This window comes from Equus asinus, chromosome 8 (assembly GCF_041296235.1).
Source record: "Equus asinus isolate D_3611 breed Donkey chromosome 8, EquAss-T2T_v2, whole genome shotgun sequence".
NCBI lineage: Eukaryota > Metazoa > Chordata > Mammalia > Perissodactyla > Equidae > Equus > Equus asinus.
The window spans coordinates 48,557,505-48,579,232 of record NC_091797.1 but is presented as its reverse complement, the minus strand read 5'-3'; the positions used below and the strand labels follow the sequence as shown (position 1 = coordinate 48,579,232).

Below are 21,728 nucleotides of genomic sequence, written 5' to 3'. Positions count from 1 at the left end.
TGGGCTCTACCTACCCACTGAGTGCTTTTTACTAAGGCTAAAGTTAGAATTCTACCATTTGCCACTCAATGAATCCTGACTAATAGACCTAAAACACTTAACTGTACCTATTGGGAATGTATTTTTTATTAACATTATGAATCATAATCATTTAGTGGTACGCAATCATATAGTGCATCGTTGCCTACCATGTGCTTTCATATGATCATAACAATACAGCAGAGAGAGGAGGGGCAAGACCAATTCTATTGTGGATGCATGTGGCTCTCTATGTCTTTGGATCATATTTAGTTTTTCTTTTATTGTGAAATGAAACATAATAATATGAAATAAGGTAGAGACTTCTGGTTGTTCGCAGTTGTGTGAGATGCTCTCATTCTTTTATTGCCTTTAATTGAAACTTGCTTCCGTCATCTCAGGAGGACTGAAAAGATAAAGACCTGTCCCCTGACTACCTCAGAGGCCTTTTCTGCAGGATGCGCTGTCACTAGGATGACACGATCCATCCACAAAGCATATGACAATATTCAATGACGATATTCCTCACATTCTCTCTGGGTGTATGTGCAGTTTCCAAATGACACACTTGATCCTATCATTTTGGCAGTACTCACCTTCAATACCAATCACTGCTCTCAACTAACTGTGATTTCCATTGCTTGTTAAGACACAGGAGGAGATTTCTCCATTGCGTGGTTTCTGTATTTCGCATCTACATTCTTCATCTCCAGGTCTTTAAAACTGAAATTAGCAGTCTTTACTCTTGTAGATAGTTTGGTTGTAGATATTTCAGCCAATCAACTGGAAAACATTTTCTTAAACACTTAATATGAGGCTGGTATTAAGTTAGAGATTATGGCAGAGAAAAGAAAATGTATAAGATGTGATCTAAGACTAAAAATTACTATCTGCTTAGATGAGTCTATTAGACTAGTTTCCCTAGGTTCTTGCTTGAGTAATGGAGGTGATGCTCTCAGGAGAACCCTGGAAGGGAGGGAGGGAAACAGGACAGGACAGGGGGAAAAGCTAGGCAAGAGTGTGGTTTCAGAAATAATCTAGCCTCCAATTATTCTCATTGCAGAACCCCGGAAAGTGCATCATACAACAGAGTTTGTTCTACACAGACAAGAGGGGACCGAGCTGTTTTACCCTTTGCACTAGTCAGTCATTGGCTAAGGGTTGCCTCCAGGCAAAGGTGGCATAACTCCCCAGAAGTCTTCAGTGGAGTTGATTGCCATCAGCCACGGGCAATCTTCTGGAGAAGTTTGCAGGTAAGAACCTTCAGCAGCCAACAACTGCAGCAGCTGGGCAGTGGGTGCACAAGCCTGGTAAAGGGGAATTGGGCAGGGCACCAACAGCATCCTCTCTATGAAAAATAGTTCTTGTAATTATAATAATAATGATAGTGATGTTAATCATAGCAAACAATTGTATAGTGCTTCATATATGTCACATACCATTTGAGTGTTTCACAGCTATTGACTCATTTAATCGTCACAACACCCGTGCAAGGTAGGTAATATTATTACCCCCATTTTACAAATAACGTAAATTGTCGCAATCTTGGAAAATATGGAAGCAAATTGGAAATAATGTAGGAAGCAAGGGCCGGTAAAACTCAGGCACAGTGGAAAATGTAATCCAGGCAGTGTGTCTATGGGGAAAAAATAGGCTAGACTTGGTGTTTGTCTGAAAAATGACTTTCCAGATAGATGTGGTTCTGACACAGGTAAGAAGAAGGAAGAACATCGCTAATAATGAGGACATCAATGATAACACTCTACTATTCATTAAATATGCTCATCAAAAATCTAATTAAATTTCCGCAATAATCTGGTGAGAGGAGTTTTGGATTTTAGAGAAGTAAAGACTAATAATCAGAGTGTTTGTGATCAACTTAATGGCAATCAGGAGAGGTGTCCCAGCTAGGTCTCCAGACCAGATCTTTACTGCCCAGATGGGAATATTTTCAAGCGTTACAACTATACATAGAAAAAATTAAATAAGCTTGAAGAGTATTATTGACTGAATTGTGTCCCCACAAAATTCAGGTGTTGAAGCCTTATCCTCTAGTGGGACTATATTTAGAGATAGGTTCTTTAAAGAGGTAATTAAGGATAAATCAGGCTAATTCAGCATGACTGGGGCCCTTAGTAAAAAAGGAAGAGACATCAGGGATGCACACACAGAGAAAAGGTCATGTGAAGACCACAGCAAGAAGAAGACCATATGCAAGCCAGGGGGAGAGGCCTTAGGAGAAACCAATCTTGCTGACACCTGATCTTGAAATTCTACTCCCCAGAACTTGAGAAAATAAATTTCTGTTGTTAAAGTCATCTAGTTTGTGGTATTTTGTTATGGCAGTGTTAGCCAACTAATACAGAGCCCAATGTTAGAGAGAACTAGTGACTGAGACAATGTTCACTGAATACATTGAACACACCCTTGTACTTCAGAATGTAGCTGATCCACACACATAGTTCAACCTGATATACTGACTGCATTAGTTTGCTAGGGCCGCCGTAAGAAAGTACCAGAGATTGGGTACTTCAACAGAAATTAATTTTCTCACAGTTCTGGAGACCACAAGTTTGAGATCAAGGTGTCGGCAGGGTTGGTTTCTCCGGAGGCCTCTTTCCTTGGCTTGTAGATGGCCCTCTTTTCCTTGTATCCTCACCTGGTCTTCTCTCTGTGAGCCCTAATCTCTTCTTACAAGGATACAAGTCATATTAGATGAGAGCCCACCCTAATGACCTCATTCTAATTTAATTACCTCTTTAAAGACCCAGACTCCAAATACAGTCACATTCTGGGGCAATCAGAGTCAGGACTTCAACATACGAATTTGGAGGGGTGGGTGGCGACACACTTCAGCCTGTAACACTGAACATTTTCGAAAAATTTCAAAGTGCTTTCTAGATGTAATCTGTCTCTCTCCTGAGAGAATTAGCCACAGATGTTTCCTTTTGTAGCAGTTGTCTTTCTTTGTACCAAGTGTCGTTGCCAAGAAATCTACAGCTGATTGAACCAGTGGCTGAATCAGAGGTAGTTGTGAAGAGGCTGGCCTGCTGTGAGAACTCTCGCTGATAGCACTGCTTTCCATGGAGCAGGGAGAGTCAACTCAAACATACCCTTTCTTTTGGTGGGTTGGACTTCATAGCCAATGAAGAGACTGAAGTTAGAAACAGAAGGTAAAGCAGAGACAGAGAGAGGCTGAATCACGGGAACAGCGGAGTGATAGAGCTGGGAGCCATCAATGCCCTCTGTCCTGAAATTTGCCTCTTTGTCCTCAGATCCATTTTCTAGGATTCCCCTGCATTGATCTGAATCACTAACTTCTGGCTATGTTAAGCAGATGGAAAGTAGTAGTAGGAGATTTGACTGCAGGAAAAAGGGAAAAGCCAGGGTATTTTCCCCACTCTTCCTGTCTTAGTTGGTGTCTCAGGCAGAGGTTGTATTACCTTCACGATTCCAGCTCTACCCGAGTCATCTCCTTCAATAGTCCCAGCTCCCACTTCCCCCCATACCATTTCCCCCCAGGTGTGGATTCTGGTAACATGATTTTCTCCCCGTGTCTCACCAGCCCTCAGGGTGGTAGCAGATTATTGCTGTTTTTGATGGGCTCCACCATCTCCTGTTGGGCTTCTCATCTCTTTCGTCATTTGTGAAACCAATTCCTCTATTAAATTCCTTCTTCTTGAAATACCTAAAGTAATTTCTGTTTACCTGACTGGACCACAATTCCATTCTTTTCCAAGGAGATAAATTCTAGAATTGCTGGCAAGACACTATCTATTCTACCCTAAAAAATTATGAATAGCATTCTGTTTCCAATCTTTGGTGTACATTGCAGAGATAATTTTTGGAGTTTTTTTACTTTCCCATAGGGCCTTACAATATATATCTATCATTTGAGATAGCTTGAGCATATCTCAGATTCTTGCAACCTGAAAGAGTCCAGCATAGCTCAGGCAATGGCCTATATGAGAATGACCTATAGGAGAACAGCACTCTTAGGAAAGAGGCAAACTGTTTAATCAGACTGTCACAGGAAGTTTTAGGATAAGGGCAGATCCTAATAGCAGTCTTCTTATCGTTTACATGGATGTTTATCCCATTTGTCCGTTTACCAGCTGGAATTCTTAGACTGGGCCCCAGTGGGAAAGGCATACTCTGAGTGGAATAAGGCTCTATTTTATAGCTACTGTAACATTTATTTAAGATTATGCCCCCTTTTAGTTACTCAAACCATGGAGATGATCGAGATTATTTTACAATTATCCACATTCCTATAAGAGCCTCAGAGTTAACTTTTCAGCGTTGTTTCATAAGAACCGTGGAAAAATATAGAAGAGCTGTCTGATCTATTGGGAGGGGGTATATGTAACCTGGGGCCAAGGCAGCTATAATTTTTAAACACCCTATACATGATTCTGATATACATCCAATGCTGAGAAACACTAGTATAAATTGGCAGAATGGTATAATGTCTTTCAACATTTTTTCCCCCCAATAATCATCTTGGCTGTGTGGTAGATTTTCATGCTTTAAGTTGACACATGATATTAAAAGCATATTGGGGAAAATAAATATGATTTGGAATTGTTTCAAATTAAATTCATATGAAGGCATTGTTTTAAATTAGATCCACGTAAAGGAATTTAGCATGTGCTATAGGATATCAGTGGATAGAGCATGGAGCTCAAATCCTAGAACAAAGTCAAGAGGAAGATGTTCATGTAAGAGTCCCAGACTGTTACAGGCCAGAGACAGCAGTCCTGAGTTTTCCAAGTAGTTGCAGAGAGTGCCACTTAGAAACTATCCTCATTAAATCAAATGATGGGGGTTTCCATGCGATAGTCTGGAGTATTGCTCACTGACAGACTTTAAAGTAATGCTTCTTGTAACACAACTCTGCTAGGGACAGCCAGGACAAGCCAAGCCATCTGCTGTACATCATGGTGAAAGGAACCACCAAAATCCTGTGGAACAGACCTACCTTAGAGGCAACCAGAGCTGCGTGGCCGTAGAAGACTGATGAGTAGGAAGAATTGACGAATCTTGCTGGGTGTGGGTGGACAAGAAGAAGAGGGCTGACTCACTGAACAAGAGCCTTGGGTTTGGTTCTCTGTGCTGAGGGGAGACCAGCTTGAGCTAAGCTGCTCTCCGTTTTGGGGAAGTGTGACAAACCTGGAGCAGGGGAGGGATGGGAGTCCTGGTGAGCGGTTGACTTACCTGAAGGACCTGAAAGCTTCTTGCAGACAGCATATTCTAAGGGAAAGAGAGAATCAAGAATTAGGAGGCACAAGGCCTTTCCCCTATTTGCCAAGACCTTGTGATAATGGTTTTGGGTGGGTTTTCACATCAAGTCAGACCAGTGGCATCTTTGGGGAAAAGGAACAGCCAAGGGATGGTGGAACTGGAGCTTCCGAATGAGCCGAAGAGGGACCAGCACCAGGCATGTGAGCCTGAGAGTTTTCGCAAGGACTCTGGAGCCTCCTATTTCTTTTTTTTTTTTCGTTTTTGGTTTTTTTGGAGGAAGATTAACCCTCAGCTAACTACTGCCAGTCCTCCTCTTTTTGCTGAGGAAGCCTGGCTCTGAGCTAACATCCGTGCCCATCTTCCTCTAGTTTATACGTGGGACGCCTACCACAGCATGGCTGCCAAACAGTGCCGTGTCCGCACCCGGGATCCGAACCAGCGAACCCCGGGCCGCCGAGAAGCGGAACGTGCGAACTTAACCGCTGCGCCACCGGGCCGGCCCCTGAAGCCTCCTGTTTCTTAATGTGTTCAGTTTTGTTTGTGTTCTTCTACTTCTAGTTTTCCAATTGATGCTTCTTTCTTACAAAAGGGAAAAGTGCAAAACATGACGTATGTCAGTGTATTTTGCTTAAATGATAACTGATTCAAACAATCTGTGTGATGTTCTTCATTTCAATATTAATGACATCATGGTGATTAAATACATAGATAGTATTTAACTTATGTAGAATAGCTATTTGTGCAGTTATTTTATTAACATTTTCTATTTATGATATAAGGCTAATAACATAAATCGTTTCATGTTGATGAGGAAAATAAGGGAAAGACTGCAGTTTTTCCTTGAACTTTAATGTTTTCGATGAAAGGACCTCAAGGCATATGCTTCTTTGAGATAAAGTACGTTTTGCATCACTGTCTTCCCCTCACATCGTGAGTCTCTACCTTTACCCCATAGGATGTTGGCTTGGAGGCAAGTCTTATCTCTTCCTAACATGCATCCTGCCATGTTATATTTCTTAAATTAAATGGAAACCTTGTTTAAACAGGGCAGAAATATAATGATCATGTCACCTGTTTAAATGATTGCATGAGTATGCTTTGGTCATCGTCATTAAAAATGTGTTTACTTGGCAAGCTCTACTCCTGTCTGAATTACTCTAGAGCAATTCCCCGCAATAGTTCTTAGGAGATGGAAATATAGTTAAGTGTTTACTCCTACATATTTTAAGATTCAATGTGGCAGTTTAATAAAATGAAAAAGGAGTGGGTTTTGGAGTTAGAGCTTAATTCTAATTCTAGGTTTTCCGTTTACTTCTTGGGTGACCTTGGGCAAGATATATGACCTTGTTAAGGCCTCTGATGCTTCATCTGTAAAATGAGAATAAAATCCATTTCACTAAGTTATATGGAGAAAGAGATGTTATATGAAAACACCTGACAAGAAACTTGGCACATAGCAGAAACGTAAACATAACTTTTTGCTTCTTTTAGCATTTTAATTTTTAAAATTCTTCTACTTTTAGAATTCATTGGTAATATTATATTTTATTATATAGAGGGTTAAAGCTGACTTTATTAGGGTCTTCCAAGAGTGAGTCAAATTTGCATTTTCTTAAAATAACAGAGAGTAGAGAAGCTTGAGTGAGAATACAAACGTGGAGCTGGTGAGTCTGGGCAAGTCATCTTCGCTCTGTGATTCTCTTTGCGTTTTTGATCATTCAGCAACACCTTTCCATTTTAATTTAAAATTTTCCAAAAGTTATCAAAATGAACATTTTCTAGTTCCATAGAAAACATTTCAGAATTTATATTCTAGAAAGCGCTAAATGCGTGGCAACCTTCTAAATACTTGCACAAGCAGTTTGACAAGCTCGGTTTGAAGAAAAAGGATCATAAGAAATGGACATCAAAAAAACCTTCATGGGCGTGAACTCAAACTGCTTGACTTTTTCAGAATAACCGGTTTACAGTTTTAAAGGGCCTACGTAAAGAGCCCATTCTATAGAGGATCGTAACACTATGATATCACTGCGCTGGCAGGGACAGCTGGGAGGTTGACTAGGGAACAGAAAACAGGTTGCTGGTCTTCTTTTCCTTCTAAACAAGGGCATATTCCATATTTTGAACAGAATGCCTATCATTTCATAGATCTAAAAAGAAACCAGGTGTAGAAGCAGTGCGATGTGGTAAAAGGATATGAATTTTGGAGTCAGACGTACTCAGCTGAGATCATATGCCAGCTGGACACATTTGAGGAAGTCATTTATCTATCTGTGCCTCGGGATCTGAAAAACGGGCACAGTGCCATCCGGTTTGCTGGCTGGTTGTGAGAATTTAAATGAGATAATGCCAGGTAGAAGTGCCCGGTATATACTAGATTCTCAGGTCACTGTTTTGTTTTTTTTTTTTTTCACTAGTGATATTCTTATTTGTAATTTTAATGGTTCAAACAAACCAATCCTCAGAGGCCAAGGAGGTTTGGAAACCTCACAGAGTTCTCATGAAAAAACCTTTTAAGGACTTTTGTGAAATAATATCATGAACATATGGAATAGATTTCCAACTTGAACAGACTGTGGTCTCAGGATTAAGATTAAAATTATTGACTTTTACCTACTCTGGAAAGTTTGACAGGGGTTCAACACATTTGACCTCTCACAAATCTGACTGAGTTTGCCAACATGGAGGGGCCAGGAAACGTTAGATGAACAAATGTATTGCTTCCAAGCTTTCAGAATTCATCTGATTTAAAGTTCAGGGTTATACATACAGCTGACCTCTCATGAGATTGATCGTGGAGACGTCTTAATACTGTGGCCATTTTTTCTTCTCTCCTCCATTTACATTTCTGGTGGCACTTCTTGGAGATTAAATCACCAGCTCAGCCAGAGCATTTTCTTCAGCTTTACTCTTTAGCTCATTCCCAAAGCTATGCTACAGTTGGATGAGGTTCAGTTGCTTCTGAGAGACGGTTGTTTGACATTTGGATTCCATTCACATGACTTTATCCTTCATAACTCACAGATGATCATTAATAATAAATGCTGTCATGAGTATGTTATGTGAAAAGTAATATTTGAGAGGCTGAATTTCTAAGGCAAGACTTATTAGGCTGTAGTAGACATTGAGGTTATAAGGAAACTTACTGCCTCTCTGTATTATGCTCAATCTCTTTCTCATCTTTTTGATGAGGCTTCTCATCTTAATGCAATTGTGTAATAGAATTACAAATTTAGAAAATGTCACAACAGAGTTCATTAGTCCAACTTCCTAATTCTACTGGTAAGATAACTGATAAAAATATTTTATTTGAAAGATGATTTCAAAACATACGTATTGTGTTAAAGATAACAAGACTGTATTAATACATGAAAGGTTGCTTGAGGCTGAGGCCAAATTTAAGAATAGGAAACTAACATGCTCATGTGTCCACTGAAAGCTGAGCAACCGAGAAAAGTATGACTTAGTGGAAAACATTTTGGATTTCAACAAATTGAGATTCAACTCTCGGTTTTACTAGTTATGTGACCCAGTTACTTAACTTTACAAAGCTTCAGTATCTTTATCTGATAAATGAAAAGAAGGATATTGCCATACAGGAATTTTGTAGGTATTATAGTAAATATATAAAACATCTAAGGCAGCCTAAAATGTAGTAGCTCCTTAATAAATAATAATTAAGAACACTCATAATAACCAAAAATACATTGTGGATCTGAATCAGTGTGATCCACGAAAACTACACCCTTTGAGAGATGGAAAATGATAGATGATTCTAAATGTCCTACTGCTAGCCCAGAGTTGTAGACCAACCATGGCAAATTTGAATGACTAGAGGTATGGTTTGCTCAGTGTAACAGGATGACGTTAGATAGCATCGAGCAGTCTAGGTCGTGAAGTGGGAGAACACAGTGGCGCATATTGTGAGCTCTGATGCTAGAGGACCTGGGTTTGCATCCCGGGCTTCCACTTCATGTTTGTGTAACTTTGAGCAAATCATTTATTCACGCAAAGCTTCAGTTTCCACATCTGTAAAATGGTGATAATAATAGTATCTTGTGGGGTTGTTGTGAGGATTATGTGAAGCAACTCCTACAAAATACTTAGCCCAATGCCAGGCACCCACTAAGGACTCTCTCTTCCTGTCTCTGTCTGTTTGTCTGTCTCTCTCTCTAAATTGTGGCAAAGTACACATAACAAAATTTACCAACTTAATTATTTTTGAGTGCACTGTTCAGTGGTATTAAATACACTGACAATGTTGTGCAATCATCACTAGAACTCTTTTCATCTTGCAAAACTGAAACTCTGTACCCATTAATAATAACTCCCCAGTCCCCGTCTGCCTAGCCCCTAGAAACCATCATTCTACTTTCTCTATGAATTTAAATTAGCTACTTTAACAATCTTGTGTAAGTGGAATCATACACTATTTGTCCTTTTAGGATTGGCTTATTTCACTTAGCATAATGTCCTCAAAGTTTATTCATGTAGCACGTGTTAGAATTTCTTCCCTTTTAAGGTTGAATAGTATTCCGTTGTATGTATATATCACATTTAGTTTATCCATCCATCTGTTGATGGACACTTGGGTTGCTTCCACTTTTTGGCTATTGTGAATAATGCTGCCATGAACAAAAGTATACAAATATCTTTGAGACTCTGCTTTCAATTCTTTTGAGTATATATCCAGAAGTAGAATTGCTGGATAATATATTGTAAATCTATTTTTAATTTTTTGAGAAACAGCCAAACTTTTTTCTATGTACCATATTACATTCTCACTAACAGTGCACAAGAGTTCCAATTTGTTCATATCCTCACCAACACTTGTTATTTTCTGTTTTCTTTTCTTTTTTTAGTGAGGAAGATTGGCCCTGAGCTAATATTTGTTGTCAATCTTCTTCTTTTTGCTTGAGTAAGATTGTTGCTGAGCTAACATCTGTGGCAATCTTCCTCTGTTTTGTATGTGGGATGCCACTACAGCATGGCTTGATGAGTGGTGTATAGGTCTGGGCCCAGGATTTGGATCTGCCAACCCCTGGCCGCTGAAGCAGAGCATACAAACTTAACCACTATGCCACCAGGCTGGCCCCATTCTTTTTTTCATAGTAGCCATCCTAATAGGAACGAACTGGGTAAATATAATTTTTAAAGGCCAACTTCATATTATTTTATTATGTACATGATTGTCTTTTTGGACTAAGGCTTAAGATTCCCATTGCCCACAGTCCTGGGCAGTGATCAATCCTGGGATTATTAGGATGGGGGAGAGGGGCTTCTTCAACAATAGGTGTGTGTCTATGGAGTGGAGGAGGCTGAAAAAATCTAAAGCATGGGGAAGATGAGGAAGAAGTGTGGTTGTAGGAGGAGATAAGTCAGCTTCTCCTGGCTGTGCTAATCCAAGTTGAACATACGTGCGTATCTTAATTTAATTAAGGATTTTTTTTTATTATTGTAGGTTTTGGAGCTTTCAGCCTTGGAGATGAGCATGTGAGTAGCCCACTACTGGGAGTTGAGATGGTGATGATGACAAGGAGGTTACCTTGTAGGTTGCAATGACACCTGGCTGGAGACAACCCATGGTTTCTGAGATTGGGCTTGAGAGACACCTGTTCTCTGGGCAGGGGCAACAAGGAGTCTCCAAGAGGATTGGTGTTAGTGACTCCGGGAATTCTCAAACTGAAGGGGGAAGACACTAGGCAAGAGATGGCCAGACTTCATACTACACTGGGCAAATATGGGCTCAGAAAGCTCACAGACTGAGCATTTAAAAATGTGGGGCTGGCCTGATGGCGTAGTGGTTAAGTTTGCGTGCTCACTTCAGCGCCCTGTGGTTCACCAGTTTGGATCCTGGGCGTGGATCTACGTGCTGCTCATCAAGCCATGCTGAGGTGGCATCCCACATAGAAGAACCAGAACGACTTACAGCTCGGATATGCAACTATGTACTGGGGCATTGGAGAGAAAAAAGAAGAAAGGAGGAAGATTGGCAACAGATTTTAGCTCAGGGCCAATCTTCCTCACACACATGCACAGAAGTGTTCTTATGGTGGATCTGAAGCTAGGGAACATGGGCAAAATAGTTGTATCTATTAATGCACTCCATGCATGTAGATTCATCCAGAAGCTGAGGGCTTAGGAGTGCTGCAGCACTGAATGTGGCAGATCAGCCTTTTCTCTGATTTACTGGGACCACTCTACATGGCCACACAAACGGCAGGAAGCCACTGGGTGCAAAGTTCATTAAAACTTTGCTCCTCAAATTTAGTATTCATCCAGTTCTTAAAGTTGGGGTATAAACATACGTGTTACATTCTAAATGTTGAGAAGTGCATTGAGATAGTCAGAGAATACTGTGATGTATTTGTACATGTTTCAGAACACTTGAGTTCCAGTCCAGACCCCACGACTTCTACCTGGGAGGCTCTGGGTAAGGCGCAGCCTCTGATCCTCATTTACATCATGGCATAATGATGCTTACTGTAAAGTGCTGATGTGAGGATCAAATGAATAGTTTTTATTCAATGTATGTATATTAAATACTTGCTTATTTTTCAGGTCTCAATACACACACATATATGTCAGTGCACAATGTGCAACTGATAAACGATATAGTAAAGGGAATAAAATTTGCAGACCTGGGTCCTAGATGATCTGGGTTTACACTTACTGGATAGGCGACCTTGACACTTACTGGACAGGTGACCTTGGTCAAGTTATTTCGCCTTTCTGAGCCTTGGCATCCTCAACCATAAAACAGTGGTAAACAATAAAACTACCCAATAAGGGTGTTGTGAAGATTAAAGGAGTCAAGACGGATGAAACACTTAGAACAGTACCTGCTTCATCTTTAGCATTTAATAAGTGGTAGTACTGGTTGAACTTGAACTCCAACTTTTCACCTTGTTCATGTTGGGTCTTTTGTTTCGTAGGCTCATTTCTTTACCCTGACTACGTTTGAAACAATTCTCATCCTTCAAGACTTAGCTCAAAAGTTCAAACACAGTATCTTCTATGAAATTCATATTAGATACCCCTCATAATAACAATAAAGAGAATAATAACAGCAATAATGACGATGCTCCAGATCTCTACTGTGTATTGAATGTCTAGTTTGTGCCAGACACTGTGTTAAGCACCTGACATTCATTATCTCATTTAATCCCCATAATTTAACTAAGCAGATTATATAATTTTGAGTGAATATTTATTGAACACCTATTATGCATGAGGCAGCCTGTTGAGTAATAGAAATACAGGTGAAGGAGGTGGACAAGGTCTCTGTCTTTATCTTGAAAAGTGGATTGGAGCTTATAGTTTGGTAGGTAATACAGACAAATAATCAGACAATTACAGCAGTGTGTGTTTAAAACTGTGATAAAAATACTGAGTGTTGGAGCAAAAATGTAGATAAGCCTGAGATTGAGGTGAATGACATAGGCATTATGATGTAGCGAATTTTCTATTTAATGTTGTCCGGCCACGTTAACCACAGGTAAGTGAAGCTGCAGATAAAGGGGGACTACTGGACGTGAAGAGAGAGGTGCCTGGCCAGCTCCTAGTTCCTGTGTCCCTTCCGCCATTCCAGCCACAGCCACCTTCTGGCTGCCACCATGAGAGTTCCTGAGTCAGCACTACCCAGCTGAGCCCTCCCTGAATTCCTGGCCCACAAAATCATGAGCCAAATAAATTGGTGTTATGAGCCACTAAGTTTGAGGTGTTTTATTATGCAGCCACAGACATCTGAATGGGAGGGCCCCTAAGCTAGACTTGTGGGGTTGGCATGCTTTCCCCATAGAAATAACAACTAAGGATAAACAAGGTTAAAGGGTTGAGTGTGGTAACAATACTCCAGCCAAAGACCCAGCCGGGAGAGAGTGGCGCTCAGCCCATGGAACACTGAGGGAATGGTTAGGTGTAGCTAGAGCTTAATGTGCCATGGGGAACAGAGAGAGTGACAGGCTGGGATTCTGTAATAGTACAAAGCACTTGGACTTTAACTTGAGGGGAATTAGAAGCCATTGAGGGCTTCTAGACAAGCTAGAGACAAGACCAGAGCTGGTTATTTTCTGGTTTGTTCATTTAAAAGATAATTTGGACCATATTGGGAACAGTAGTTTGGAAGAGGACAAGAGAGGAGGAAACGTGACTCACTAGGAGACTACAGGAGGAGTAAAACCAAGAGGGTGGGGTCCAGTAAGAAATGAATGAGAATATTTTAAATAGTTGTCCTTGATATCTAAAGCTACCGATCAAGACATGGCCCTGGTTTTGCTTCGTAGGAGGGGGTTGATGACTTTGGCATGAGCAATTTCAGTGCAGGAGAGGGGACAAGTCACATTGCTATGAGGTGAGGAGTAAAGAGGGAGGGTAAGAATGTAATGTCAGAAGGCACAGAGAGTTTCCAGAGGAGTTTGGCTATAAGAGGGAGGAGGAATGGAAAGAAGACAAATATCTAGCAATAGAGTTTATGCCATGATGGGAATGTTCTAAATCTTTGCTGTCCTCTGCGGTTGCCATTAGCCATTTGAAGTGTGACTAGTGCCACTGAGGAAGGGAGTTTTAAATTAAATTAAATTTTAATTAATTTAATTTAAATAACTACACGTGGCTAAGGGTGACCATAGAGGATGGAGCAGAGGGCATAGGACCTATAGAAAGAGAAAGAGATTATTGAAGCATATTGAGGGAGGTTTTTGTTTTTGTTGTTTTTAAGATAGTAGAGACTTGTATAATTTTAAATGCTGGTGAGCATTAGGCAGCAAAGAGGAGTGTTGGAAGTTGCAGGACAGGAGCGGGGAAGTAATAAATTCTCTGTGAGCATGGTAGTGAGGTTGATGGCATCTGAAGCAGAGAAGGATGCACTGTCCTTTCAGAATACACGGGACCATGGTTCTATAGGAGGAAAAAGGGAGCATGTTGAGTTTGGACGTTGTTAGTTGTGTAGGCCGGTGCCAGGAAGTTGAGTGGGTGTCTAGCTGATGGATTCCATTTTCTCTGTGGGATGGGAATTGAGGTCAGCTACTGGGAGGAAGGGGAAGAGTAGTAAGTCAGAGGTTTCGAGAGAGTTGAGAAGATGTAAAACAGCTTTGTGGAGAAGACAGAAAGCTGACTAGGGAAATATCTGAAGTTTGTTGAGGAATTCTTAGTTTTTAGATGGGGAAACTGAGACAAAGGGAGGTTATGCAAATTGCTCAATATCTCTGAAATCCAGAGAACAAGTGGGTCTTGAATCTGATTTCAAAGCCTCCCTTCTTAATACTGCCAATAAACTGACCCAACTATGCCTACCTTCTAGCACCTTCTCTGTGCCTCTTTTGATACTTTTCACTTCCATCTTTTATCATATTTGTTCATGTAAAAGCTTTGTTTCTCTTAGTAAATTCCAGGTGTGCAGGATCCATCGTTTAATTTACCCTTGTCTCCCTGTTGTGCTTAGCACAATTCTATGCACGCAGAGAAGGCTCAGTAAATATTTGCTGAGTGAGTGAATGGATGAATAAAGAAAGGAAAGATTCCAGGCTGAGGGAAAGCCCCTTATTCTTACCAGGGTTCACCTTCCTCATTCATATGCATGATTGGCTCCGTTTCTACTTCACATTTCTGGCTGAGGCATAGCTGGAGCCTCTCTCCCTATTATAATGATGGTTTCGAGAGGCTTCATTTAAAATCAAGTGGAGCCATGCAGTGTCAAAAAGAAGGGCTGTTATTTTTGAGAATGTTTTTTCTTTTACAAAATTATTTTCTGTTTAATTTTTTTTGTAGTCCAGACATGGCCGAAAAGCTGACCCTTGGGAGGTTCCTTTTTCCCCAATAGAACTGAGATCACAGAGTTCATGCCCTTATCTTTCATTCTCAAGGATCTAAACAAACATTGGGATTGGCCAGAGCCCTGACCTGGTGGATAACTAAGGCCCCATGCAGTTAAATTCTAACTAAGGTTTTCCCCTGGGACTCAAATTCTATCATTTTGTGCTATATTTACCAATGATGTTACACTTTATCTTTATCTTAGCAAATATTTAATTTGTTGAGAGAAAACATGTCACGAATGCATTACTCATAAGTTTCCATATTTCTCAAAGATGCTGGCAAGTGGCAGGGATGGAACTTCTCCGGTCGTATTAATACAGCTGAAACAAACCAAGTGCCAAACTTTAGTGAATTCACAGGGAAAGAGATGGGTATCGTACAGAGGCTGACAGAAGCATTTTAAGTCATTCGATGAGGCCAGTTGATCAGTCATCAACCCCTCCCTTGCAATGGTCTGCTCAGCTTTGAAATCAAATGGTTTTAAGAAATAAGCTTCTAAGAATCAAGAAAATGTATCTTGTCTACTGAAGACATGGGGAGCTCACCTCTTTTTAACCAAGTCCATTCTGCTCTATTCAATTAAATATGTAACCGCCAGTGGAAAAATCTAATGATTGAGATTTTGCATCATCTAATTTTTGCGTTAATGTCTAAGCTTTTCAACCTTTTAAAGTAACTCGACATTGGTGGTTTTGAGACTACTCACACAGTATTTGAGAAAACTGAAATAGGCTGTTTAAAGAAGAATTTTTATTGATAAGCACCCTTAAAAACTCGTTATTTGTGTTGCAAGCTGGAATCTAACCATAGAAGCCGTTCTCTTGATTCCCCAAGTGACCTCATAAAGGCTTTGGGCTAACTTTCTCCAATTCCAAAGTCCAAAGAAAATAAATTTTATCCAGCTGTTGGGCTTAGAGATTCGTGTTGCACTACAAACAAAACAGAATATTTGTTTTTGGAAAATCTTACTACTGTATATAGCTTAAAGTACAGGTTATAGGTGTTTCTTCATTCTCGGCACAGCTTCTCATTTTTAGCCTCCGAAAGCCACTTTCTCACTTCTGAGTCACCAACATTTCTCTGTTTGTCGACAATGCGCATGATTAAAATGATATTTTCATATTTCAATGTAGTTGGAGCTCCTTAAAGCAGAGGGTTGTAAGTGCAAAAAAAAAAAAGATATGCGGTTCCCTAATGGCTTATTACCATCACATTTGCAATTCAGATCAGCTCTAAATTGACTGAAATTTTTAAACACATAGCAGGCAGTTTAAACTAATGATTGTCTGGAGGTTCGCATCTGACATGAACTAAGCTTCTGTTCAAAACAAATTGCAAATAATTCCTCCCTTAGAGTCAAAATGTCACTTTTAAAACTCCATGTTATTGCTGGATTTTTGTCAGTTACATACAAAAAAAAAAGCTGCTTTACAGTCAGTGTTCTGCCTTTGAAAGGACTGAGTGACACCATTTCCCTATTAAAAAAAAATAACGCAACAACACGTATCTCTATATATGGCTCTACATCAGTTTCACTAGGAATCGCCCCCCTCTTCCCCTTCAAAAATCCTAATTGTAAAGTAAAACACCCTTGGGGCAGTGGTAGGCCCAAGTTGCTTAGCAACCCTCAGCAGGTAGCTGGGATTCAGCTGCAGCTGTCCTCATTCTTTCCTAAGAACCTTCTTATTACTGTTTGTGTTAATCTTTAACCAGGCTTTTAAACCACAGTCTTTCTCTCGGGTCTCTTGTTAGATTGCAGGGGCCTACTCCAATGTTGTCCCAGAGGTAATGGTGTTAAGGGTGCCTATTGAATGTTTGAAGAGTGATAAGCGCTGAAAAGGATTAGAATTGCATGTTCCAACTCACCTTATTTTACATTCTTAAAAAATATCATGAAAATTGGACCCGAAGAGGAACAATGGTTGGTGTTGACACACGGCTCTAAACCTGCTTTTGCTCCCAGCTTGTAAATATGGTGAGGCCGCCTCACTCTAATTGGTCCTTTTAAAAGGCCCACATTCTCCTACAAAGACCACTTAAGGAATTCATTTAGAATTTGTAGATAGCCTTAGACTGATCCCAAAGTCTCTTGATTTAATTACGGGAGAGCTAGGTATGGACGGTAGATGTAAAGACAGATTTAATAGGGGATTGAGGTAATCTGCGTCTTTAAAGACGTGTTTTCTGCCTCTACTGGGGGTGTTCCTGACAATCCAAAAACTCTGGTCGGACTGGAAGTGGACTGATTCTTCAGGAATAAATCAGTGTTATGTGACAAGTAAGACTCATGTACTTTCAATAGTGTAGAGATTTCTTCTCTTGATTTCCTCTGTTTTGAGGTTTGGATAAATTTCAGAGACCGTCCACAACTGTTACTAACTAATAAGGATAAGATCATAAAGCAGTTGAAAATAAGGCCATTTCTACATTCGCATTACACAGCACAAGGCAAAGTGAAGACGGCACAGCTTCCCTGAGGTCTTTTCACTGCTTTTCTCTCAGTAGATTAAAAAAAAAAAGTCATCATGGATGATTCACTCCCAGGACCTTCATTCTGTGTCATTTAAAAGGAATTCAGGCCTTTTCCCATCATAATTTTTGGTTACAGACCTGGTCCTATTATGCAACATAATATGTGCTTAATAAAACAACGTGGAAACTGGAGAAAGTTCAGAGCATATGAAAGAGATGACATTTTCAGATTTTCTGGACCTTATTGAAGTTAATCTATATAGGTACAATCTTGAAACTTTGGATTAAAAACATACAGACGAAAATAAAAAGTTAGTTTCCTGATTTCTGACTTCCATTGATATTCTACTTTTGGTTTGAGGCTATTTTGAAAATGTTTTGATTTTAAGTAAGAACCAAGAGGTACAGCTTCCTCCAAAAGGCTGATAGGTGAAAGTGTTCACCATCCACTAGGATATATGTGCGTTAGTTTATTTTTATTCCTCTGATCCCACCAAACATCAAACACAAGGAATGTACCTTATATTTCTGATGAAAAACTGAGACAGTGAACTTATCCCATTTTTAGACTGCCATGTGTGTGTTACAGGAACATTGAGTTCTTATTGTCCCCCAGGATGGAAATCAAGAGAGACAACAAATGGGAGTAGAAAAGTAAAAGTTGATTAGCTTGTGCACAGGAGAGGCACAAGGGAGCCGGTGCGGAAAGGAAAGGGGCAGGTGACCGGCTCATTAGGGAGTGGGATCTTGGGGCTTTTATTAGGCAAAGCCTGGGGAGGAGTGCCTTGTGATGGCATGTAGAGATGGAGTTGCATTTGTGCCTGCACTGTCACGTAGCATGCTACCTCATGTGATGCATATATCATTAGCGTGCTAGCTCTCCACTCCTGGGTGTGACTTTTACTATGCTAATGGGGCTAGGGTCACCTTCAGTGGACTCCTGGGTGCTAGGGTGCATGCATAAGCCCAGGAAAGTCCAGAGGCTGCGGAATGTGGATCTTGGTGGCCTCCATCTGATTCTCCTAACTTGCCAATTGGTTAGGGCCCTTGCGGATGACCCTGTCTCATTTGGCTGGTTCCTGTCTCATTTGGATGCCCTGAAAGTCCCATGATTATCAAATAAATGTCCCCCAGTATATGGTGGTACTCAGATTTCCACTGAGATTAGTTTTGCACTTAGAAGACTAGCTTATTTTTCTTTCCAAGAAACCTTGGTCATACCGTTTAGAAATGATAAACCCTCCCTATAATTTTGATTTGTCTCCTATTTAAACTCCAACCTCTGTCTTTTATCTTTCTCTTGCCCTAAGATACATTTTTTTGTTACATGAATGTTTGCTCAAGTGGGTCATTAAATTCTGAAGACAGCTGTTATTGATTAGGGTTTCGCTAATGAAAATATCTTGGTGAAATCTTCAAGGCAGCTTATAAAAATAAACTCTTTGATGAACTAGAAGGAAATTTAGGAAAAAAAAATCCATCGATAATCGTGTTGATAGATTTTATCCTATCAATCAAAACTTAGTTTGTCAAATAATAATTTGTGAAATGCCAGTAGAGGAGAATACCAATTTAGCAAAGGGTAATTTGAAACAATGTGCCTGTGTCTACACTATAGAGCCATTTCCATCGTGTTGGGTTTGGCCTTTCTGTGGGCAGTGGGAACATAGGCCCCACAGCTATGGTCAGCAGGCACCATGTTCCTATTGTCTCCGGGCAGCTATCTGTGTCTACATGGGGCAGACAGCTTTGTGGACCTCAAACCTCTTCCCTATTTTTGCTCAGAATCTGTGCCTTCAAAACCAGTAGTCTGCATGCCAGAACTACAACCCCAACTCTGAGGGTCTATCAGATTGAGGTGACCCATTATGGGCCCTGTGGCTTCTATTGCAGTTCATTATTGAGGTATAAACACATTTTAATGTTTTGGGGCCCCCAAAGTTCCTTTTGTTTTGACTTTTGAATCTAGGTATGAATAAAACACCACACATTTATTCCTCATTACTACGTATCCACGTTAAGTGGAGAAGATTCTTAGATTTATTTAGTCCAGGGTCTTTCAACCTTAGCACTATTGATATTTTGGGCATTATTGACATTTGGGGATCAACAATTCTTTGTGGTTGGGGCTGTCAGGTGCATCACAGAATCTTTAGCAGCATCCCTGGCGCCAACCCACTAGATGCCAGCAGCACCTCCCTCCAGCTGTGATAACCAACAATGTCTCCAGGCATTGCCAGACGGCCCCTGAGGGCACAAAATTGCCCCAGTTGAGAACTACTGGTTTAGTCCCTTGCCTTAATATATGGTGTACGCCATCAGTATCACCTCTATAAGCTTGTTAGAGATACAGAATCTTAAGACCCACCCCAGACCCACTGAATAGAAATCTGTGTTTTAACAAGATCTCCCAGTGACTTCATTTGAACATTAATGTGTGGGAAGTGCTGTTTTAGTCCATTCTCTTGAACAGAAGTCTGGGCATATTTATTTCTTAGGCTAAGATAGCAAAATTCCAAGGTTTGAAATGTAATTGTGGCAGAATTCTCAGTCTGCAAGTTGATGTATATATTGGTCAATGTATTTAAAGCAAGGTTAATTGAAATATTTAAGGAAAATAAAAGAGCATTGACTAATCTAAAAATCGTTCACCCCCCCCCAATAATTGCCTTAATGTTTTAGATTTTGACCCACTTCATACTATATGAATATAAGTTAACGATACTTTGGAAATATTTCTGTATCTCCCAAGCTAATCCATAAACAACGCTAACAATAACAAATACTATAATTTATCAATACTATAATTTAGCAAATACTATTATTTATTATTACTTATAGGTGTTTATTGTGTACTGAGTGCTCTGTTAGGTACTTTAATGGTCACAACAACTCTGTGAGGTATTAACCTCATTTGACAGACGAAGAAGCTAAGACTCAGAGAAATTAACTACCTTTGTCTTGGGCACACATTTCTGCAAAGTGAGAGATGCAGCACCCAGGCCCATGGTCTTTCCATTCTACTCTTCTGCTTTTCCTTCTAAGCAGAGAAAAAACGATAATGAACATTTTCTCCAAGCTAATTATGCCTAAACAACATCCACACAGATTCTCAGCCCCAGGAAGGAGCAGGGGGAAAGAATCATTATTTTTCTTTAAAGCCCTCTTTTGTTCTATCTTCTTAGGCAGTCGTCTCATTAGACCTTGAGAACGTCCGAGTGTAGCCAACAGCTTGAGGTGAAGAATCACGCTCCCCCGTCAGCGCGCCTTCACCCGGACAGAATTAGCGTTCAGCAGCAACAAAGCTACGCCGTACATCGTAAGAAGCATTTTTGGAAAGGATAGTTTTATCTCTCTTGTTTTTGAGAATTGCCCACTGATTGCTAGGAATATGTGCTGTGAACTGATGATCTAGCCCATGAGTTTGATGAGTAGACACAAACTGAGAAAGAAAACTAAATGTGGTGTTTACATGATTTAATCAGAAACTAATACCTCTGTGACTATTTTTCCTTCATTAGAGAAACCCTCTGCTTTTGCTTCTGATCCTTTCTTCGGCAGAACCTCTTCTACTCTATCACCAACCTATTTTTTTATTCAGCCTATATTCCATCAGACGGTCTTCCCAGCTTCCTTTTATCACCATGGTGACACCATGCGCTTATGCCTTTATTAAAAATTTATCTTAAATAGATCTTCTAGGAACTAGTCTTTTAGGTAATGACAGTTTTTCAGTTTCAAATTCACCATAATGTCCAGATACTGGGAATTTATGTGCAAATATTATTCCACTATTACTATAAAGGGAAATAAAGCAAAATGTTTAAAATTAGATAGCTGCTATTCCTGCTAGCTGCTTACGCAAGGAAAGACATTTTACATGCATTCCATTTTTACTTTCCAAGTGCACTTGGCACACAGTCTTTTTAAAGACCTTATTAAGCTTGAGTTAAATTATATGATCATCTATTATTGGTAAATTCTAAACTTTTTAAACTTAACGGTGCCTTTCCAAGAACATATGCTATGAAAAAAATCAGAAACGCTAACAAAGATTGACATGCATATAATTGGTCTCACATTGTTTATAACAGAAAGCTTAAAAACTATATATATATATACCCAACAGTGGGGGAAGGATTAAATAATAGTATAGCAATATGGTTGAACAATATGCA

At 40.0% G+C, this 21,728-nt stretch overlaps 1 long non-coding RNA gene across 1 annotated transcript; it reads left to right on the top strand.

The window, feature by feature from the left end:
* Positions 1-1,136: 1,136 nt before the first annotated feature.
* On the top strand, positions 1,137-20,863 carry LOC139045986 (uncharacterized). Its single transcript, XR_011505558.1, has 3 exons — positions 1,137-1,271; positions 10,724-10,755; positions 20,736-20,863. It is a non-coding gene; the product is annotated as an uncharacterized lncRNA (long non-coding RNA).
* The last annotated feature ends 865 nt before the right edge of the window (positions 20,864-21,728 follow it).